The sequence below is a fragment of the Artemia sp. Qi Xiang Cuo genome, chromosome 5 (assembly GCF_049724085.1).
Source record: "Artemia sp. Qi Xiang Cuo chromosome 5, ASM4972408v1, whole genome shotgun sequence".
Lineage (NCBI taxonomy): Eukaryota > Metazoa > Arthropoda > Branchiopoda > Anostraca > Artemiidae > Artemia > Artemia sp. Qi Xiang Cuo.
Window position 1 is genome coordinate 30,109,002 of NC_142798.1, and position 20,430 is coordinate 30,129,431.

The following is a 20,430-nucleotide window of genomic DNA, read 5'->3' on the forward strand; positions in this document are numbered from 1 at the left end:
CTATAGCGTTGCCACCCCCCCCCCAAAAAAAAGAAAGAAAAAAAAGCCCGATTCATGCAAAGGAGACAATAAAAAAAAAACATGCGAGAATTCAGAGATAGTGAAAGCACTGAACAGAACGCAACTGATGAGCCAAAAGTAATAAAAGAGAGAGATGATACCTAACTCTCAGCCACCATTCTTGGGAGACATTTGACAGTTTATAAGTGGCCACAGAATTCCTGTGTTATTTAAAAATCCCTTTTCTGTGAACAGGCAGCGCGGCGGCGGAGTGCATCTGCCATTTTGGCGATAAATCATACCAGTCCAGTTTTTGGTAAGAAAAAAATCATTCAGAGATAATTTATTGCACCCCCTGGCATTGCGCACTCCTAGACCCGGGTCAGTGGGCCTATTGGTAAATCCAGACATGAATACTTGTCTACCTAGGCCCTCTCCAAACTCCGAACTATTCTTAATTAAAATCCATAAGGGGAACGGTTGCCTCGGCTAGCTCCAGCTTCAAGGGCCTACTGCAAATCTGGAATAGCAAGGAGCTGTCAGCGTCTTTAAAGGTCCGACTCTTTAATTCTCTAAGAATCTCCATCATCCTAGAGTCTAGTGAAACCTGATTAATAAGGTCTATAAAGGCTGAAGATCAGCGACGACTTCTTGTGACTTTATTATTTCACAAGACATACATCATGAAATAACCCAGGACTAAACAAACATGGCACCCAGCCACGATGCAGTCCTGACCAATTACACAACTTTAACTTAGAAAATTACCATCAGCGAACATCATTCATAAAAAAAACAAAGCATCAGCCGCAACAGTAAAAAGAAGTAGAAGAAAAAAACACACACAAAACACAAATGCTAACAATACACAAATGATGCATAAATACAAACTATACTACTTGAGACTCCTTTGACAAAAGAAACTTCCTAATTTCAAACTTAAGGGATGGAAATGAAGCAGATTCTTTGATTTCTTCTAGTATTTTATTCCAGATCTGAACACCCTTGTGTTTTAAAGAAAAAGAACCCTTGCTGTATGGCAACGTTCAACCACAGGCGAATTACTAAGTGCAGAAAAAGTCACATAATGATGTCAAAAAATTAAGTAAACAACGAAATAATGAGGATAATCCGTAGAGCCGCGGAATGGATGCAAATCCAATGTGCCCTTTGGTACAAGATCATTCACAATCTTAAAAACAGAAGAAGAAATTCTGAGCTCAAGTAGGGATTTTATACCAAGAAATTTTCGAGCGACTTCATTCAGTAAAATTTGAATTCCTAAAATTTGCATAAAATTAATCGACCACAAATCATAACCATAGGAAACGTAATGGCTCGCTATTGCATAGCACAATGTTAGAAGAGCCGAAAGAGGTAGAACATGCTTCAATCTCCATATAAGCCCCAGTCCTCTTTTAATCGTTGCTGCAACTAGATCACTGTTATGCTTCCAAGATAAATACCAATCAAAGAAAAAGTAAAGGTAAAATTCCTCATTCACCTGCGACAAAGCTTCACCATTGGAAAACACGTTTTTTTTGCCAGGATTTACCGGACTTCCAACTCTACTGTATACAATAAAATTCGTTTTCTTAACGTTAACTGACAGAAGACAGACTTGTAAACGAATGAAATACCTTCAAAACCCTGTTGACGTTCACCAGAAAATCCTCAAATTAGAGCCGTATCCAGGCGGGGGAGGGGTGTAACCCTCTTTGAACCCCCAAACAAAATGTACAATTCGTACAAAAATAATAACAATACATGTAAGCAAACTTTTTTTGCATTTTGTAAAGCCTTTTTTCGTAAAAAAAAGCCTTGACCCCCCCCCCTCGAACAAAAATCTTGGATACAACTCTGCCTCCAATGTTTGACTAGCAACGGTGATGGCAATTTCACCCGCAAAAGATTTAAGGAAACACAATGGTAAATCAAATCGCATTGTATCAACATAAACCAGATGTATAAGATTTTCGCTGGTGTGTCAAATTCAACTATCGCCAGCCTACCAGCTACCAAATATCTCCTTCGAAGGACCGGTAAACAGTAAGTGCTTCAAAAGCTGACTCGTCAGAAAAGAAATTATAACTTCCAGACCTATAGCCCCCACCAGCTACTCCGTCTAGCACCAGATTAATCAAAATCCCGCTATCATATTTATTACGTTTTAAGAAGAAGAAAAAATCCCTAACACAGCCATAAACACCGGATGGAGCTTAATTCCAGTGAACCAGGTCTTCATATGTGTTTTCGTTCCTACTTGCACTTCTTGAACGTAGATTTTTGCATTGGAGTAATGGAGAATAGAAGAGGAGTGAACTCAAATATCATTCGGGATTTCCGTGATCTTTACTCTCGCCTTCGCGTGCGACTCAAGCTCCCTCCCGATAAAGGCCTTCCGCCAGCCCCAAGGTCAGCTTTGATATCAGTCCGCAAAGGAGCCCGTCAGGAGGCAGTTTCATCCCCCAATTTCTTCAACAACGACATTATTGAGCCTCAAGAAGGCTGTCCTTCATCATGCATTCTCAGTTCCATTGACATCTCCCTAGTATGCTATGTTGATGACACGCTGAATCTCAGCCGGACTCTTAACCGCCTTTCAGAAATATTCTCATTTCTGCAGTCCAATTACGAGAAAGTCGGATATTTAACTCCCAAAAGTTGAAAGTCCTGCTTTACAATTCGAAGAATGACCCTCCCACTAATGTCACACTAGGTGATTGCTCAGTAAAACCAGTTGATAAAATAGTATATCTGGGGCTACCAATAGGTACCTCATTACGGTATACCCGCTCCCTCCTGATCTCAGATCTTGAACGGCGAATTTCCAGCTCCTATGCTTTGATCGTTAATTTCACTCTGAGATTTAACCGTCCAACACTGGCAAGTATTCACAACGCTACCGATCTGCCACATATATTATATGTGACCCCTTTCTAGAAATTATTGGCAAACCGTGAAAAGTCTAAAATCCGCTCTTTAATTTTCCGTTTTACCAAGTACCTACTAAAATTGCCATCTTGGACAAAAAATAGTTTTCTGATTCGGCGCTACAACCTAGCCGGTCCAAATCTAGCTGTTGAGACACTTATTAGCAGGCAAAAAAACAAAACCAGCAATTCTAAAGCACGAGCGGGCAAGTTTGCTTGTTTAATTTTCCCTCTTGTTTCCCTTTTTGTTTTTGTTTTTCTTTTTTTTCTCCTTTCAGAAGTTGTTGTTTCTGTTGTAATTTTTGAGTATGTATTTGAGTATGTTGACAACCTCAGCATGTTGCCCAAAGATCCACCTCCCTTCGAGGAGATGGTTAGAGACAAACACATAAAAATGTAGGATGTTTTGGGAATTTAAGCACAAAATTCCTTTAAGAAGCAATCTGGAAACATTTTGTTTCCCCCCCCCCAAAAAAAAAAGTTTGGATTGTGTGCAAATTCTAAAATTATTGGTTTCCAAGCAAAAAAGCCGACTTTGCAGACCTTCACCCCTTGCAGACATAACTCTAAATTATCACGTCACAGCCTCTTTTCCTACTTTTTTGTTTTCTTTTTTTATTAGAAAAAAATTGCGTTTTCATTACAGAGCAGTTCCCGCAATTCCCGATATCAATCCCGCAATTAATTGTATCTGTGTACTGAATTAAGTAAATGGGGTACAATAACAATAGGTTTGACGGATATGATTAGCAATTGTTTGAATTATTTGACAAAACAGATGTAAGGGCGTTTACAGTTAAAATTATGATGTCGTGAGACAAATGAAGAATCGTATGTAGCGAATCGCAATGCAATACCCTAAAAAAAAATGCACAATTGTTGCGAAATTGTATCGCATCCTTTGAAAGTTTTTTTATGCAATTCAAGCGGAATATTTATAATTTACATCGCAGTCAGCACAAGAGAGGAAGAACTATTTTCTTTAAAAACGCACCTCGCTAAAAGTGGAATCTAAACTCGTACATTTTATGTGATTCGAATGATAATTTTTTTTTTTTTTTTAGATTTGAAGAGAACTAAGCGTAAATACCTAGAGAGAGAGAGAGAGAGAAAAAAAAAAATACATAACCTAAGAAATGAGGCGTTACGTTACTAGACCTTATTTGGTATTCACCTTATTTGATCCTCATCGGACCTAATAAAAAAAAAAAACTATAAAATAAGTATCTAATAAGGTAGACAGGCTTATTCCCATTTTTTGAGTGATTTCCTAAAAAGATGCAAGCGAATTTTTTAACTTTTTATTTTCATGATTGCAGTAGTAGCTACAACCTAGTAAAAGGACAAACCACGGCCCGTAGTAACCCAAAAAATGTCAAGTACGAAAAATGCCATTTTCAGTTGATTCAGGAATGATAAATATTATCTCGGTTAGTCTGAATGGTAAAAAGATATTTCGGAAACCAATTTACGAGAACTTCGAAAAATAGGCCGAAATCTTTCAAAAAGTGGCATCGAGTCGAAAAGAAGAGTTCACCATTAGAATTACTATTGTCGACAACTATACAGATGACATACATCCCTCTGACTTTAACAAGAAAGAAAATTTCTCAATGTTCACGTTTCCCAGTTCAAAACGTTAATCAAACAGTTCGTGGTAACGACCTGTAAGTAAGGAGTGACCCGGATCAATGGTAACCGAAAGTCTAAAAAACGGAATTTTGATACCAATAGATACATCAAAAGAATACAATTTTAATGCTGATTTCAAATATATAAGTTTCATCAAGTTTAGTCTTACCCATCAAAAGTTACGCGCTTTAGAAAATTTGGCTGATTTTCGAAAAAAGGGGGAAAGACCCCCTAAAAGTTATAGAACCTTAATGAAAATTACACCATCATATTCAGCGTATCAGAGAACCTACTTTAGAGGTTTCAAGCACCTATCTACAAAAATGTGGATTTTTGCATTTTTTGCCAGAAGAAAGATCACGGATGCGTGTTTATTTGTTATTTCCCAGGGGTGATCGTATCGACCCAGTGGTCCTAGAATATCGAGAGAGGACTCATCCGAACGAAAATTAAAAGTTTTAGTGCCCATTTTGAGAGACCAAAAAAATAGAAGGCAACTAGGCCTCCTTCCACGCTCATTTTTCCCCACAGTCACCCGATGAAAATTTTGAGGCGGCCATTTTGTTCAGCATGGTCGAAAATATGATAACTATGTCTTTTAGGATGACTTAATCCCCCGAACTCCCCGAGGGGAGGGCTGAAAGTTATGAACTTTAACCAATGTTAACATACAATATTCATTATTGGGAAGTATACAGCCATTTTCAGGGGGGATTTTTTTCTGGTAGGTGGGGGGGGGGGTCGGGGTTATATCGGAGGATCTTTCCAAGAAGGAAGTTTTCATGGGAGAAGGGACATTGTTATGAAGAAGTGAAGGATTTCCCAGCATTATTAAAGAAAGAGATCAGAAATTAAATTAAAAAAAAATAAGTTTTTTAACTCAAAGTAAGGAGCAACATTAAAACTTAAAACGAACAGAAAATATTACGTACATGATTAGGTTCACCCCCTAGTCAATACCTCGCTTTTCAAGCCAAAGATTTTTTATTACTTTCATAAGAGCTATTTATTCTAATTAACGGCCTTTGTGATTAAGGGATCATTTTTAAAGAATTGGAACAAAACTCGAAGTTTAGCTTAAAGAGCAAGGTATTGACTAGGGGGCGAACCCCCTAATATACTTATTAAAAATCTATGAATATACGATAGAAGTTCGTTACGTAAGTTAATTCGGAAGTTACGTATATTTATTACTAATAACAACGTTCGTAAATAAAATTATACAAGTTTCGAGAAAGCCATTAAACCAAATAAAAGTAAAATGAATATGCATATTTTGTTTTAATTATTCATGTACGGTGAGCCAAAATCAAAATCTGCATTAATTCCAAAACGTTCAAAAATTAAATAAAAAAAAAAGGTTTTTTTAACTGAAAGTAAGGAACGACGTCAAAACTTAAAACGAACAGAAATTATTCCGTATATGAAAGGGGCTGTCCCCTCTTCAACGCCTCGCTTTTTACGCTAAACTTTGACTTTCTCACAACTCTATTTTTTTTAAATAATAAAAAACTTTAGCGTAAAGAGCGAGGCGTTTAGGAGGGGACAGCCCCTTCCATATACGGAATAATTTATGTTCGTTGTCAAAACACACTATATGCATGCAGGTTGTCAGAAGGGCATATCTCAGGAACGGCTTACGGTGCTAAATTGGAACTTTCAGGGCAGGATGAGCAGGGTGTTCGTTTGACCAAAAGGCAATATGTGCACACTACTACTACTACTGCTGCTGCTACAACTACTACTAGTATTACTACTACTACTATTACACTACTACAACGACTACAAATACTTCATCTGAGACTACTACAAGGGCTAAGAACACTAAGGTGAAAATTTGATGGAATGTTGAGGGGAAGCTGGACTAGATTAATAATGTAAACATCCTTCAGAGTCATTGCTGGCACATAAGGCGTCAAAATGACGTTTCAGTTGCTGTTTTTTTTATATTATTGTCAATTTCCTGGTCCCAATCAATCTACATATTTATTTTTCTTTCCAATATCGTTATAGAAAAATAGGTTTGAGGGGAATATATTCGAAGTTGCTTCTTTCTCAGTTCTCCCAGCGGAACCCGTCGTTTAGACTGTGAAATTTTCTTAAGAGAAATTTCTTAAGAGAATTTTCTAAGAGAATACAACATAACTTTGACGGATGGGCAGGAGGTGTATTTTTCAAATAAATGGATTGAAAATCTGCATTTACACAGAGAATCCACACACCAATCAAAAAGCCAAAAACAATCTTGCCTCATGTTTGCTAGTTACTCAGCTTTTGCTATGATGAAAGCTTAAATCAAGCTTGCAAAATAAGCAAACAGCTAGGGAAATCCCCAATTCAAGCTTGTTTCAAGCCTTAGTTCACGCTAGGGAATCATAAATTAGTTTCTGTATAGATACCAGATAATAAGTAAAAGGTATTTTAGTACGTGAGTAGGTAAACATTCACCAGGCTTCTAACAAAATTTGGGGCAACAATGGTAATTGATAATAATCAAACCTAGACACAGTTCAAATGCTTCAGACACCAGGAAAGAAAAGGTTAGAAAAACCATTGCTGGTGAATATGGAAGTAACAGGACTATGAGCTTGCAAAAACGCATGCCTTAAACTGCAGTCTATTACAAAAGAACACTTCTGTCAAGGGAATATAATCCTGTAAAACAAAAACAGAAACATGAGACGTCTCGGATTTTACTAGAAGACATTTTTGGCGGCCCACAATGGATGACTAGCTATTTCTCAACTGAAATTTCAACAGTAATTTAAAACGGAATTTCAGAATTGGCGACAAAACTAACACATTAATAACAAAGATAAAAATCCAAAAAGCCCTTCTAAAACTGTACAGCATCCAGACCAAAGAAAATATGGAAAATTTGTAGTGGGATCAGAAATCAAGTCCTAACACTTTTTTTTTACGTTTTATATAAGTGTAGGGCCATTTTCCACTATCCGACGTAGCCTCTCTGATCTGTTAGTGGATTATTGTTGTTTTTTTTTCAAATTTTAAACTCTTTCTTTATCTCACATAGAAGAAACATTTCTATTCCAAAGCTAATTTATTTATGTTTGGCATGGTCTTTTCCGTCTTTTGGATAACAATACTTAGGCTGCTTCATTAAGGTGTCTGTGAAGACAAATTTATTTTTGGAAATAACAGGCTTCCCATGTGCTTGCCTATTCTCTTTGATTTTATATAAAATACCGGAATTTGCAAATGAAATTTTATTACACAAATCTATTTACACACAGAACCAGAGGCAATGGTTTCAATCAGTTCGTGGTAAGGGAGTGACTCGACGCAATAGCAACCGAAACTCTAAAAAACGGAATTTTGATAACAATAGATACAACATATGAAATGAAATTTTATTTTGATTCTAAATATACAAAATTCATTAAGTCTAACGTTGCCCATCGAAGACTACAAGCTAAGGAAATTTTGCCTGTTTTCAAAAAAGGGAGGAAGTAGCCCATAAATATAATCAATCTTAATGAAAATCACATCATCAGATTCAGCATATCATAGAACCCTACTGTAGAGGTTTCAAGCTCATATCTGCTAAAATGTTGTGTGACCAAATGAAATTCAGTCTAAAATTTCGCTATATTTCAGACAGTGGAGAGGTGAATCCTACATTTTAATTTTACTTCACGAAATAGGAGAAAACTAGAAGCACTAAAAGACTAGGCATTAATTAAATACTAACGGAAAGACTGCGGATATTTTTAATTTTTTGTTACTATAGGAACAGGAATTAATGTAAAAAATAAATTAAACAGTTTAATCTTAGATTCGGTATGAAACAATTTCCACTAATGATTAAGGATATTTTCCTTTAACCTATCAACTTCTTCAAGAGCAATTTTAATTTAATTAATTAAGTGCTACACTACTACATTATTATACCTTCATTACTACAATTACATAGAAAAAAAAAAGTTTTTCCAACTGAAATTAAGGAGCAACATTAAAAATTAAGACGAACAGAAATTATTCTGTATATGAGGGGGTTGCCCCATGCTCAATACCTCACTCTTCCCGCTAAAGTTTGTTAGTACTTTTAAAAAAGCCTCTTATTGTAATTAAACTGCCCTAGTGTTTCATGAGTCGTTCTTAAAAAAGTGGGACAAAAAGTCAAACTACCGCGTAAAGATCGGGGTATTAAGGAGAGGGCAACCCCCCTCATATACGAAATAATTTCTTTTCATTTTAAGTTTTAATTCCTGATCGTTTATAAAATAATGCCAGAGAATCCGGCTTCCCCTCCAAGGATAATTCCCTCCCCCATGGAAATTCCCTCCTATGTAAACCCCCCGGGGAAGTTCACCCGGACAATCCATCCTCGATGAAAATTTTCCGTGAAAGATTTCTTGCGGACGATTCCGCCTGGCAAATTCTCCTTAGCATACTTTCCTTCAAAAGACATGCATTCCGGAGAAAATTCCCGTAAATCCCTCCCCCAGTAGAAAATTATTCCTTCGAAAAATTCTCCAATGGAGAATTTTTTCCCACTGAACCCCCTTTCCCTCCACAGAAAAATCATTCAGACACTTCCAACCCCGCTGAAATTTCCCCCGGACAATTCCTCCGGAACATCTCCACGCGTAAAATTTAGCCGGCAAAGAGAAAGTAAGACAAATAAAAAGGATTTCGTGTAGGAATTCTTGGAAATCTCCCCAGTATAAAATTTCCCTTGGAAAGTTCACCCCCGAAAACGTCATCCTCCATGGAAAAATACCCATGTGGAAGACCTCTATACTCCGGAAAATGTCTGTATGCTTCCCAATATTAAATACTATACGTAAACAATGGTCAAATTTAATGATTTACAGACCTTTCCCCAGGGGCTGTGGGGGGTCTTTGTTATCCCAAACCGTAGTTATTAGACTTTTCAACTATGCTGAGCAAGATGGCTATGTCAAAATTTGTATAGGACGACATTGGGGAAAAAGGGGCGTGGGAGGGGAGTTAGTTGCCCTCCAATCTTTTTGGTCACTTAAAAAGGGAACTAGGATTTTTAATTTCCGCTTGAACGAGCCCTCTCCGGGTAATTCTAGAGCCATTGGTTCGATACGGTCTCCGTTGGGATAAAAATATTTATACACACGTATCCGTTACCTTTCTTCTACCAAACAATACAAAATTCCACATTTTTGCAGATGGGAACTTGAAAACTCTACTGTAGGGTTCGCTGATACGCTGAACCTGAAGGTGCAATTTTCATTATTCTTTGGATTTTTGGGGCGTTTCCCCCTTTTTTGAAAACCAGAGAAATTTTATCAGACTTGTAGCTTTTCATGGGTAACACTAAACTTAAAGACATTAAATTTAATACACCGTATTTGGAATCACCATAAAAAGACAATAGATAGATCATTTGATGTATCTATTGATATCAATTTTCCGTTTTTCAGAGTTTCAATTACTATTGAACTGAGTGGTTCCTTACTTACAGTTCTTTAACACGAACTGTTTGATTAGATTTAATAATTTGACGAGCTTGAAGCCACAGAGTCCATTCACTAAAATTCAAGTTAAAAAGGAGATGATTTTTTCCCCCGAAGCTATATTTTTATAGCGCTTTCCATATATGACAATACTGGTCTTAAGAAATATAGGATTAATAATCACCTCCCTCCCTCAACCAATTGAATTAGTTTGTTCCAATGGTATGCGATGTTTTCTGAGGCGACAAGCAGAACACTTAACAAATGTTTTTGAAAAGACAAAAAGAAGTTCTCAAATTAATGAGCAGTAAGGTACTTGCGAATAATTTAGCGCACCTTTTAACGGCTCAAAAGATGTAACAGATTAAATTATAATATTTGATAGATATTGAAAATACATAATTTATCCATAAAATAAATTTATGCTAAAAGTTATATCGATCCCAGAAAATCCTTGATTGTCAGAAAAAAACAAAATCAAAACTTGAACAGGCGAGCATCGGCTCTCTACATGCATTAAATAAAAAAAAAAGTTTTTTTTTAAACTGAAAGTAAGGAGCGACATTAAAACTGAAAACGAACAGAAATTATTCCGTATATGAAAGGGGCTGTCCCCTCCTCAATACCTCGCTCTTAACGCCAAGGTTTTTTACTGTTTTAAAAAATAAAGTTTTGTGACATATTCAAACTTTAGCGTTAAAGAGCGAGGTATTGAGGAGGGGACAGCCCCTTTAATTTACGGAATATTTTCTCTGCGTTTTGATTTATAATGTTGTTCTTTATTCTCAGTTAAAAAAACTTGTTTTTTTTTTAAATTTAATTTCTGAACGTTCTTGAATTAATGCAGCTTTGATTTTGGCTCACCGTACATGAATAATTTTAAAACGAAATTTGCATATTAATTTTGCTTTTTTTTTGCTAAATGGTTTTCTCGAAATTTTGTTCTGACGTAACTTACAAATTAACTTACGTAACGAACTTCTATATTCGTATGTTTTATTACGTATATTAGGGAGTTTGCCCCCTAGTCAATACTTTGCTCTTTAAGCTAAGTTTGAATTTTGTTCGAATCACAAACGCCTGAAACACAAAGGCCGGTTAATTAGAATAGATAGCTCTTTTGAAAGTACTAAAAAAAAACATTAGCGAAAAGGGCGAGGTATTAGGGGACGAGCCCCCTCATATACGTAATAATTTCTGTTTGTTTTAAGTTTTAATGTTGCTCCTTACTTTCAGTTGAAAAAACTAGTTTTTTTATTTAATTTCTGATCGGTCTTTAAATAATGCTGGGAAATCCGGCGCCCCCCTTCATCGAATGTCCCTTCCCCCACGGAAACATCCTCTATGGAAGGATCCTCCTCCGTAACCCCCTCCTCCGACACCCCCCCCCCATCAGAAATAAAAAAATCCCTCCTGAAACGTCTTTATACTCCCCATTAACCAATACTATATGCAAACAATGGGCGAAATTCATAGCTTGCAGCCCTTCCCCCGGGAACTGTGGGGGATTAAGTCATCCCCAAAGACATATTTTTTAGATTTTCGACTATGCTGAACAAAATAGTTATCTCAAAATTTTGATTCAGTGACTTCGGGAAAAAAATGAGCGTGGGAGGGGGCCAAGTTGCCCTCCAATTTTTTGGTCACTTAAAAAGGGCACTAGAACTTTTAATTTCCGTTCAAATGAGCCCTCTTACGATATTCTAGGACTACTGGATCGATACGATCACCCCTGAAAAAAAAAAACAACAAACAAACAAACAAAAAACAACAAATAAACACGCATCCGTGATCTTTCTTCTGACAAAAAATACAAAATTCCACATTTTTACAGATAGGAGCTTGGAACTTCCGCAGTAGGGTTTTCTGATATGCTGAATCCGATGGTGTGATTTTCATTAAACTTCTATGACTTTTTGGGGGTGTTTCCCCTTTTTTCAAAAATAAGGCAAATTTTCTCAGGCGCATAACTTTTGATGGGTAAAACTAAACTTAATAAAACTTATATATTTGAAATCAGCATTAAATTCTGATTCTATTGATGTATCTATGGGAATCGAAATTCCGGTTTTTGGAGTTTCGGTTACTATTGAGCCGGGTCGCTCCTTACTTACAGTTCGTTACCACGAACTGTTTGATTTGTAGTTAGTGGCAATTGTTACAGCTGGCTAACAATAAACTAATCAAGCGCATTAAATAATGGAAATATATTGAAAGTTCACTCTTATTGCATAAAATTAAATAAAAAAAAACAAGTTTTTTTTAACCGAAAGTAAGGAGCGACATTAAAACTTAAAACGAACTTACAGTTCGTTACCACGAACTGTTTGATAACATAGCTTACATTGATTAACCTATGATTTGGTGTCTACCCTAAGCTAGGATTAGGTGAAATCAGTACTTCACAAGAGAAGTACTTCAATGAAGACAAAAAAAAAAAAAAAAAACGTTGGAAAATTGATGAGGCTTCGACGGCACCTCTCTACAAATCATTTAGGCTGAAGATGAATATCTAAAGAGTTTCAATGAAACTAGAAGGAATGGACGAGGTTTAACAGAATAGTATGAACAATAGTGAGAATCGTAGTATGAACAATAATTCGTAATTTTGAAGAATCAACACTTATATTGATAAAATAACATTATTTAGAAACCCATTATGATCATAGACGTATAGACGTTCTAAGACGTTCAAACACGACCCCCTGCCCTCACCCACCCCTGAATACGGTTCTGACCAAGGGCTTACAAAATGCGGCAAGTACTAGTAAGTACACCGATGTAATTTTGCTTCGTTAAGAAGGCCACATGTCAAGATTTCAAAACTAATATGTAATGCAGCATATGTCTAACTAAGTTGCCTGCTTTATCGAAGTTGCGATACATTTAAGTCGAGTATAGGAGACTGCAAACACTCCCCAGAACTTCATCTATTATGTCAAATTTCAGAACACAGATTATTTATATCTGTGTCATATATTAATAACTGCGCATTGTGACTGTTTAATAACTCGTGCACTAAATTTGAATTTTTTTTTTATCGGATATTTACTAAAGCAATAAATTCATGAATTGTCCTCCCAAAATAATATAAAAATACTACCCAGTCCTCTAAAAAGCTTCTATACATAACTTCCTAGTATGGAACTCCTAGCAACTCTTAACTTCCTAGCAACTATTATATAAAAGAAGTGGATTATTGAACACTTACATAATAAGCGAAAGAACTCCAGATGAAAACAATTTTAGACATTACAAAACAAAACGACTTTCAGAACAGAAATTGAACATAGCTGGCATAAAGTCTAACATCCTAACTTGTTCACGTACAATTTGCTTTTTGGAAAATTAAACATTTAGAAGAATTCAAGGGAGTAATTTTTACGAGCTGTTCCTTATACAGCTCATATAATGCATGCTTGACTTTAGTCCAAGAAGTTCATTTGGAAGCAGCAACCAATTTAATTCCTAATTTAGATATTTCTGAGAAAAAAAAGGTGCAAAAAAGTATGGTTATGCAATCCGTGCAAACAGATCAGTGGCCGATGTGAAAAGATCATGAACATGAATGAGGAGACCATGTTTGAACACTATTGTTAAAACATAATCTTATACATTCGCAAATAATTCCATATCATCTCCAGGAAAAAAAATTGGTCATCCTTTTCTGAAAGTTTCTTATAAAGGCTAAAATAGCCACAATAAAATTACTAAACCAAGTTGGGCAATGGAACATTGATAGAGTAAACTCTAAAATAGAGCCAAATGGAGTCTCCATTTGGCAGATTCTGCCAATCTGCCATCAAGCAGAAAAAGCAACGTCGAAGGTTGCAGTATCTGCAAACTGCCAACACGGAGCTGGAAAAGAAGTCTCCACTGAAATAAAATTTGTAGATTGGCGGTGCAGATTTGCAGAATCTGCCAAATGGAGACTGGCTTTTTTTTTTAGTATATGACCCCGAAATGCGAATTCAGCCCTTCGGGGCTTGTGATAGTCATTTTTTGAAATAAATATCTTATCTAAGCTAATATAAATTATGCGGAATAATAAACTTCTCCCATCAAACCTCTAGTAGAGTTACGGGTCGGTTAACGTAAGATCTTGTGTGAAGGTGATAACGGAATGCCAAAGCTCAGTGTAAAGGACCCTTAAAAGCGAAATCACCTGATTGCAACGCAACACCAGCTACGAAAAATAAGCAAAACCACGATATGGTCAGATACCTACAAGAGAAGACACCCCACACTAAGCACTTGAAGAACAATTTTGTAAGTTTCCAAATATTTATTTGGAACTATCTCCCGAAGGAGGTTGTCTCTGAAAACTTGGTGCTGATTTCTTTAATAGGAAGCTCAACAAACAACACACCCCACCTCTACGGGAAAAATCTAAGAAAATGATTGACTAGCTGAATATAGGCTAAGGGCCAAAGTTTTAGCCAGAGGCGGATCTCCAGCATTTTTATTGGGGGAAAGGGGGGCCAAGAGGGGTCCATATCCGGATAGTCAAGGGCAATGGGATAAATAATTTTTTTCTCTCAAAATTATTTGGGGGGCAACTGCCTTCTTCCCCCCCCCCCAAACGACACCCCTGGTTTTAGCGACCTGACGCATGAATTTTGCCATAAAAACAAATAAGCTACGTCTTTTTTTTAGAATTAAAATATTAATGGGTCCATCGACACAGCCAGAGAGTGCACGGGAGAAATTACCCCCTCCCTACCGGTAATGTAAAAACATATTTGAATCACATAAAACTTCAATACCCAGCAAAATTCAAGCGGGTTTTGTCTAAAAACAATTTATATTTCATTTTGCCCCACCCCAATGGGGTGGTGCATCTTTACACGAATACACTTGTTAGATGAACAGCATAAAATTGCAGTAACAATTCATCTAGCCTACTTCCAAAAGATTCGAAGCACTTTTTCCTTTTTTTCCCTAGATTACATATTTTAGCTGCAAAAGCCCCCACACTCCCCCTAAAAAGTACTTATATTATTTCCATTGAAAGTATCTAAAAACAACGAAAGAAAAAAATCTGTCAAATCAAAAGATTTCTTCTAGAAGAATGCAAGTAAAATACCTGGAGCATAGAGGCAATTGGATTATCCGGACTTCTTGAATGAACTGGAGTAACCGAACAAGATTTACTGAAAATTCTGAAGTCTAGACTTCGAGTCGGTGAACTAGGAGTCGATCGAGATCCATGTGTCATAACAATCCCTAGCATGGCAGTTTGTAAATGCCGCTGCATATCTGAAGCTGGCGACTTTAAAATTTTCGGTTTCCTCATATTTAGTATTTTATGATTAATTATGACACATTTGTGAAGTGATCTGATAAGTCACAAATAGATACAGTATTCTAGTGATTTCATATTATACTCAACTCCCTTTAATCAAAGGACTGGAAGGAGAAACAATTGCTCCAACGGAACTGATCTGACTCGATGCGGAAAATATTCTCTTTCAACGCAAGCCTTTGGATGATAAACAACGCACTTTCCGTATAAACTGGAGTTTTATTTTGTTATTTATAATTAAAAAAAAAAAAAAACTTAACAAAGCAAAAATGAGACAAGTGTTTGAAAGTTTTTTTTTATTTTTAGTTTTAAAGTTTGTATCTTAATGCAAGTTTCTCTTTTACATTTTCGTTTGTGTTGTGCTGAGGATGGCTCTTAGACATAGGGCCGAAATATGCATTTAAAATTTGGAATTCCACTGCCTTGAGAAAAAAATTTCCCTATTGTTCTACTTGTAATTTGTTGTTTATGATGGAAAGGGAGTGTGGTCTTCGTCGCTATTTATTATTGTAAACAGAAAACTAAAGAGCCGGGCGCGTTGATAAAAACAAAACTTCTATTCATCTCTGAGAAAAACACAACCATAACCATGTAGTGCTATCCTTAAGAATCATAGATCCTATTCTCTTTTTCAGACCAGCCTTTGGATGATAAACAACAAACTCGAGGGTAGTATTTATCATTTACTGTATCTAAACAAAAACAAATAAAAAAAGAAAAAGAAAAAACGTTTTTGAAACATTATGGTAAACTGACTTGAGTAAACGCAAGTCCGTGTCTGAGAAAGAACAACCAACGTCATCTAGTGCTAGCCAGAAAAATCATCAAGTTAATTACATAAACCTAAAGAAAAAATTTAGTTGTCCACCTTTTTTTTTACTATGCTTTACATTGAACCGAAGATAAAGAACCCCTTTTGCCAAAACGGCACAGCATGTACATTTACGTAATTTGTTTTTTCCACAGCCTAAGATTTGCCTACTAACCAAGCCTTAACTATTTTACGAAAAAACATAACAAAAAATTAGCCCACTTTCAGAAAATACCGGGCTGAAAATAAATGAAATAAGATCTTCAACATTAGAATAAAATTTTTAATAAATTAACCTGATTTTGATGGTAAGTTTTATGAGTATTATTAAATTACGAGCATGTACTGAAACTAACCAGAAAAACATAAATACCTTTGCGCAAAGTTTTACACATGTTTTATTGGTCATATGTGCATTAAAATCCAAACACACTATAGAATCTGCTTCTACACTTAAAAATTCGGAAGTAAGCACTTGAACAGATTATATTTATATATTCGTGTTATTTAGCTAAGAAGAAAGTGAATACATCATTTGTTGCCTTTTTCGAAATTCAACAGTCAGTTATGGGGCGAATTCTGTTTTGAACCATAAAGGGGTTCAAAACAGCCCACAGAGACCAGACCAAAAGTTTAAAAATGGGCAATATAAAACCGTCTAGTGATAACAAATTGGCATCCTCAGGTAATTCAGGCAGGAATGGTGATGAGTATTTCCGTTAGTCTTGACAGGAAAATATTATTCAAAAACAAATTTGCAGGAATTAAAAAGAAAGGTCTGAAAACCCTCGAATAAGGTATCACAGCATAACAAAAAGTACAGTATTGGAATCAGTGTTGTTGAAAACCTTTGATTGGAACTTAAAGCCCCCACCTTGAACAACAAGGAAATCACATTTTGCATGGCAAGCACTGACGCGTCCTATTTTTCTTTTTTTTTGTTCTGTATTTTTTTTCTTCTTCGTTGCTACAAGGGTACTGAAACATCATACAGAGTTGTTTAAAGCCTTGTTTAAAACCTAATTCCTGAATGTTAATGATTCTAAATTAATTTTTAGCTTTACATCGTAGTCTAAAAACTATAGACAATGTATTACCTTTTGGGAACCAATTAAGAGCTTAAAATAGAATTTGCCCTAGAAGCGATTACTTAATTTGTAAAGAGCATAAAAAAGGCATCAAGTAATATATTCACTTTCTTCCTAGTTATAACACGTGAATTTTTTTTTTATTACAGGCTTCGCGGCTCCATTACAGGTGATTATATGCTGCTTGTCCTGGTAATTACCTCATTTTCCAACACTGAGGTATTTGTTATACCTTCTCTTTAACGCATCAAGGGAAGGGTTTTCTGGGATTACTTCTGCTGGCAAGCTATTCCATGTGGCGACCGATCGCCGTGCGAAACCCGTTTTCAGATATTCTTGGCGCGGGGTACCCCGCTCAAAGTAAACCTGACGAGCTGTACTTCGGCGAGTTTATCGCAAAGGCTTTTCTCTGTCAGGAACGAGCTTCGATAGCTCCTCTAGTGGAGGGTTATACATGTATTTGTAGAAAACCGACGTGGACGCCATGTCAAAGCGTTCCTGGATCAACTGGGGGGGTTTTGCCTTTCGTGTTGCCAGAGGTTCCTGCACGAACTGCTCGATTTTGAATCCGTTGGAGTGGAGCGATGCGGCTTTTTGGTGGACCAGCGAAGAGAGGACATGCATATTCCATGACAGGTTTGATGTATGAAATGAATACTGGCAGAAAAAGCTCATCAGAGAGGAGACTTCTGCACTTAAGATAACTCCTAGCTTCTTGGAGCAAGAGGATATAATTTAACTGAGATGCTCAGTCTATGAGAGATCCAAAGAGAAGTTAACTCCAAATAGACGTATTGCCTCAATTCTTGTTATTGCCTCTCCTTTGAAGATAAAATCGGGATGAACCCTCATATTATGTGCCTTAGAAATTAGGAGCTCTTTCGTTTTCGATGCGTTAAACTGACAAGCCACGCATCTGCCCATGCCTCAGTTCTCAGTCTTGTGGGGTTCGCTGGGATCTTCGTCCTTTGCAATTGATGTTTTTTATTGTCGTGTCATCAGCGAAGTGGTTTGTTGTCGTGTCATAAGGCTGCATTTATTGTCGCGACAGGAGTTTTCAGTTCCTACAAAAACCCATGTTAAAGCGTCAAAGTTTTACGTAATTGTTTCATACCTCTGTTATCAGTTTCTGCATTCTTAAGCAAAAAAAAAAAAAAAAAAAAAAAAAAAAAAAAAACACTACAGCCACGATTAAACGAAAAAAAAAAATGATGGGAATGTCCTTAAAGCTGAACGTCCATTATATAAAGGCGGATTTAAAAAAATATTTTGTTCGACTAAGTCTGCACTGAAATGTACTTAAGCAAGTTCTCCATACTACCAAAAATAAGCAAAAATAAAACAATGCAGGATTTTGCTTTACATTAGATGCTTGGCTCCTTTTATTAAAATAAAATCAGCAACGCTTGCTCCTTTTTATTTGCTCCGTAGCTTCTACTCATCTTCATTGATTTGGCTACCAAATGGAGCAAATCATAATTTCTTGGCTATTAGGGAATTCTTCTTTCTGAAATTTTTGCAAATTCTTTACACCGATTACTATTCAGCGGTTAGCTCTGATTTTGATCTGCTTGCAATACAACTTCTTGAAAATACAATATTATTAGATAGAATATCCATATCTCCCACTGTATTCTCCCACTACATTTCTCTCTCAAGAATATAAACTGAATTCCTAGGGGAAAAAAATCAGTTATGAATAGAAACAGATAGCAACTATTTTTTCTTAAAGATAAGACCTGATTGCCATGTACGAATCATTATTTACAATTGTCATCTTTGACCAGATATTTTGTCCATTATACCAAAAGTCTGCTACATTGAAGTTCTACTGTATGAGAACCAAATATTTTATTCCAGGCCTTAAGGTGATTCAGCGTAAATATACAAGAGTTGACTTAATCCATATGAAACACTGTGATGAAGAAAGAGTAAACTCTTTACTCTTTAAACAAAAAATCGCGAAGAAAGGAAACGAGGACAATTAACAGCCAGTGAAAAAATTGAAAAAATATGCAAATATTTCGGTCAAGACCTCCGCTTGACCGTCCTCAGTGCAGAATAAAACTGATAAAAATATAAAAACCAAACCTTAAAATAAAAACACGAAACTAAAATTGGACGACCCTTTCCTAGTAACGGTGAAAGGGTAACTGAATAAAAAACACAAGTCTAAATGGCATTTCAGAATTTCATTTTGCGTAAAGCACTTTTAAAGGCTGATCGCTTTCCAGTTTGATTGTTATCGGAGACTCTATTCGATTGCACAATATAACTTTGTGGATGTATGTAAAATCGATCAGAATTAATAATTTTGTCATAAATGGGACTTAGAAAAATTTCTCCAGTGTCTCTATTGAGAGCTACCTTTTGGTGAATGTGCTTTTTTATTTCAACTGCCTCCCTGAAAACTTGCGAGAGACCTTTAACGGGGGCAACGATAGAGGCCTCGTCAAACAAAATGAAATGGTGTGGATTCTCGTACACATGTTGCACCAAGGCGGAATCAAAAACCTCAGGCCTTTGGCGTAACCTCATTGCCTTGTCAATTGAGGACTTGTGCTCAGATAACCTCTCCCCCAATTGCTGTTGGGTTCTACCAACATAAAAACAGCCACAAGAACAAGGAATTCTATAGACACCACTACCCAGAATGGGGCTGGTTTTATCTTTGCCGTTGTTAAAAAAGTTCTGTGTAATATTTGAATTTTTAAAGGCGACGCTAAGTTTATGTTTTTTAAGGATTCTTTTCAATTTGTCACTCAATTTAGGAATGTAGGGTAGAACAGTGAAAAGTTTCTTATCATCCACCAATGGGACGGTATCTGTTGGGGCTTGTGGACCTGATGCCCTCCCCTCTGCCTTTTTTCGTCTTCTGTCTATAATGGTCTCAAGTAATTTTATAGGGTAGCCATTGCAAAATAAAATATCCTTAATATAGTTCAATTCTGAGTCTATGTGAGGCTCTGAGCAAATTCTTATTACTCGGTCAACCAAAGAAATAACAACTCCTCTTTTTATGCAGGGAGAGTGGCTGGAGGAAAAATGCAAATACCTATCGTTATGCGTAGGCTTTCTATAAATAGAAAATTCAAGGCCAGGAGACTTATTGAAAATTAAAACATCTAGGAAAGGAAGTTTGTGGTTATGTTCTAGTTCTATAGTGAACTGAAGGTTAGAGTCCAAAGTGTTTAGATGAGTTAAGAAG

The 20,430-nt window shown here is 36.3% G+C and overlaps 1 protein-coding gene across 2 annotated transcripts in view; it reads right to left on the reverse strand.

The window, feature by feature from the left end:
- trio (trio Rho guanine nucleotide exchange factor) overlaps nt 1-20,430 on the reverse strand; it is a 456,894-nt gene that overhangs the window by 86,813 nt on the left and 349,651 nt on the right. The window lies entirely within an intron of this gene.